Source organism: Exserohilum turcica (assembly GCF_000359705.1).
Source record: "Exserohilum turcica Et28A unplaced genomic scaffold SETTUscaffold_4, whole genome shotgun sequence".
NCBI lineage: Eukaryota > Fungi > Ascomycota > Dothideomycetes > Pleosporales > Pleosporaceae > Exserohilum > Exserohilum turcicum.
The window spans coordinates 722868-727125 of record NW_007360247.1 but is presented as its reverse complement, the minus strand read 5'-3'; positions in this window follow the sequence as shown (position 1 = coordinate 727125).

The following is a 4258-nucleotide window of genomic DNA, read 5'->3' as shown; positions in this document are numbered from 1 at the left end:
TTCAACGAAGTCCCGACCGACCAAGGAAAGATCCTCATGGCCAGTACCTATATGAAAGGAAGGGCAGCAAACTAGATTCAACCATACGTAGAAGATTACGTATCGAACAGCGCAGACCAAGGTACTAGGGCTGAGACACAGTCCTTATTCGCCAGTTAGAAACACTTCAAGGAAGAGATGGGACGCATCTTTGGGGAAGTAGACGCCAAGAACCAGGCAGAAAAAGCGATAACTCGCCTAAAGCAGACCAAGTCAGTCTCGACGTATACGGCAGAATTTAAACAGCTACAGGCAAGAATCGATTGGGATAACGCTGCGCTACGAACCGTATTTGAGGCAGGACTAAAGGAAAATATAAAAGACGGTCTTGTACACCATAAAAAGCCAACAACGCTTCACGCTCTGATAGAGCTAGCCACGCGAATCGACCATAGGCTATGGGAACGATACGAGCAAAAGAAGCGCTCATTCCAGCCTACCCCGGCCAATACAAGGAAGCAACGTCATAGTAAAGACAAGGATGGTGACACTATCATGACTGGCAAGGTGCAAGAAAACAAGAACTGGAAAACCAAGGGCAAGAGCCAAGACGGCCTTTCCAAGGAAGAACGACAAAAGCGTTACGACAAGGAAGCATGTCTCTAATGCGGTGAAGTAGGACACTTCCGCAGAGACTGTCCAAGAAACAAAGTCAGGCAAGGTCAAGTCAAGATTGGGATGATCAGGTGTGGAACACCTTACCCACAGAACATGGAACCCGACGACACACTCAGCGACCTGGACTTGTATGAGGAGGCACGACAGGAGTCGGACGAGGCCTTCGAGATGGTACAAGAAGCCGTAGGATTGAAAGACTTCAAGTGGGACGACCCACTACCAACGGACCACAGGGTTGAAGGGGCTGAAGTACAACGCCGCCTAAGAAACCAGCTGTGCTGGATGTGCGGAGATGCCACACACTAGGCCGATGATTGCGCTCTCGAAGAACGAATCATCATCACGGGACCGAACTCTGAAGAGATTAGATATCAAGCGGTTCACGAACAACCCAGCTTCAGAGACCCAGAAGCCAAGGTCGAGAAGAACGAACCTCGCACGTTCAAGGAACGGATAGAGCAACACGAGCGCCTGCATTAGGTTGACTGTAACACACAGTGCAACTACCACCTAAGGAAACGTGAGGAAACTAGGGACAATGAGGACGATTGTTGCCATACACATTTGTGGTACAACGAGTGTCAAGTGGATAGATGCCACACCCACGAACGCGAAAAACAGCAAGCACATTGGGAACTGTGTTGGTTCTAGTGCAAGGAGAACTGCGATTACCACAAGGAGCAAAGGAGAAATGCTCGCAAGGTAGACGACTTCTACCACAGCACGATATCAGCTCAGGAATGCACGGCAAGGAAGTGTCGCATGCACCGACGAGAAACACCAAGGGTGACAACGACGCGGATGCAAGCAATATCAGCTGCGACAGCGGGACTGGTTCCCCACGAGTTCATGCATTGGTCCTTTTGCTACGACCACGCATGCTAAGCACACCTCGACGCTAAGATCAACAATGGATACTTTCCTAAGAAAAAAGGAAAGCAGTCAAAAAACTAGGATGCCACTAGGGACAGGGTCACGCTAGTGAAGGCAGTCCTAAAACGACCCTCAAGGAAGTCAAGAGCGTAGGAACGCAGGATCTTAGACTTCGAGCGGATGTCCTAGTAAATAGACACAGGATGACAGCGACCATAGACAGTGGTGCTGCACGAACAATGATCTCACCCCAAGTGGTGGAGAAATACGATATACCCCATCAAACCAAGAAGGTGCCGATGCGAGTGGTATTAGCCGACGATAATCCCATGGCATACGGGAGCGGCATGATCAGGCTAGAAACCAAGCCAGTGTCAATGGAATTGGCAGGCAGGAAGAGCCGCGTAAAGATCAACATAATGGACCTCGGAGAGGAAGATATCCTCATAGGTTACGATTAGTTGTTAGAACACAACCCGGCCATCGATTGGCAAAAGAAAACAATACTTAGCTGAGAACCTGTGCACAAGGTTGCTGGAGTACGAAAAGAGACGAACCCGATTATCCAGAGCTCACCCAAGGACGGGAGGATAGGTACGATCTCACCACATAAGATCATGAGAATCTATGTGAAGGACCCTTAGAGAATAGGAGTCATTTGGTTAAAACAGGTCGCGACCACGAAGGAAGGACTAGTACCACAGTTGGCGATACTAACAGAATACCAGACGAACGAGTTTTGAGAACTGTTCGAGGAAAACGAAGCAACAGACCTAGCAGAACATCAGGACTGGGATCACGAGATCGTCCTCGAGGATGGAGCTAAGTTGAGCCTAGGAGGAATGTACCCCATATCGCCTGAGCACGACGCTAAGCTGCGGGATTACCTCTAAAAGAATTTGAAAAAGGGATTTATTAGACCAGGACACGGCCCGATGGCTTCTCCAATTCTGTTCGTAAAGAAGCCGAACGGGAAGTGGCGACTGTGTGTCGACTACCGGCGGTTGAACAATGTTACGGTCAAGAATCGGTACCCCTTACCACTCATAGGAGAGCTTATAGATCGACTCTAGGGAGCCAAGTAGTTTACAAAGTTCGATGTCCGCGAAGGATTCTATCGGATTAGAATCAAAGAAGGACACGAGTGGGAAACGGCCTTTAAGACAAAGTATGGACTGTACAAGTATATAGTTATGCCGTTCAGATTAACGAACGCGCCGGCGACCTTTTAGTCAGTCATCAACAAGGCGCTCCACGAATACCTAGGAATCTTCGTTACGGCCTACCTAGATGATGTACTGGTGTACACCAACGGCACGCTAGAAGAACACGTCGAACAAGTTAAGAAGGTACTACGGAAGCTTAAGGAGTACAAGTTGTACTTATAGGCTAGCAAATGCGAATTCTATACGAAGGAAACCGAGTACCTAGGCTTTATCATCTCGACAGAGGGTGTTAAAATGAATCCAAAGAAAATCCAGACTGTACAGGAATGGCCAACCCCTAAAATAGTCAAGGATGTGCAATCCTTTCTAGGATTTGCGAACTTTTACCGAAAGTTCATCAGAAACTACTCCTAGATTGCGACCCCTCTTACGGAGATTACGAAAAAAGAAGTCAGGTTTAAATAGACTCAAGACTGCTAGGAAGCGTTCGAAACGCTCAAGCAGGCATTCTTGGAGGCACCCGTACTAGAGATGTACGACCCAACACGAGAAACGCGAGTCGAGACCGACGCGTCAGATTATGCACTCGGAGCTGTACTGTCACAGCAGTGCCTAGACACGAAATAGAGACCGGTGTTCTACCATTCACGGAAGTTCTCAGGAGCAGAACTAAATTACGACGTTCACGATAAGGAACTACTCAGAGTAGTCGATGCCTTTGAACAGTGGGAGGTGCATTTGTTAGGCTTGCCCCACACGATCGAAGTGTTTTCCGATCACCAGAATTTAACGAGTTTCATGACAACCAAGAAACTCAACCGACGACAAGTCCGATGGGCTGAGATGCTTGCTCAGTTCGACTTCAAGATCACCCACCGAGCCGGATCGCTCAACGGGGCAGCGGATGCTCTGAGTCGTAGGTCAGACCTACGAGAAGATGATCACAAAGAACCACATGATGCAGTATTCAAGCAGATGCCCGACGGCAGCTTGAGATACAACCAGCCGGAACTAGCTAGGGTAGCTAAGGTGGCCGTGCAGGTAGATACGCTACAGCAGCAATGGCAGCAAAAAGCAGCCAGCTGGCAGTTCGAGCCCGAAGACGAAGGCTCCGAGGAACTGTTAAACGATGAAAAGGAGTACCAAGATATGGTTTCAAAGGACCGAACATATGTACCCCCGCACATGAGATCGAGTCTCATTAAGGAACTGCACGAGTCCCTGGAATACGGACATGCAGGATTAGAAGAAATGGTTAGAAGACTGGCTAAGGTATTTGCCATACCACGCTTGCGAGCGAAGGTGCAGGATATCCTAGGCAACTGTTTGGCATGTCATTAGAACAAGCCTAAGAGACATAAGCCCTATGGCCTGTTGCAACCCTTACAGCCTCTAACAAGACCATGGACTAGTGTTACGATAGACTTCATAGTGAAGCTCCCGGTATCAAGAGAACCTGGATCCGCAAGACTTTGCGACACGATATTGGTAATCGTGGATCGATTGACCAAAGCGGCGAAGTTTGTGCCCACGGAAGAGACTATTACAGCAGAGGAATGCGC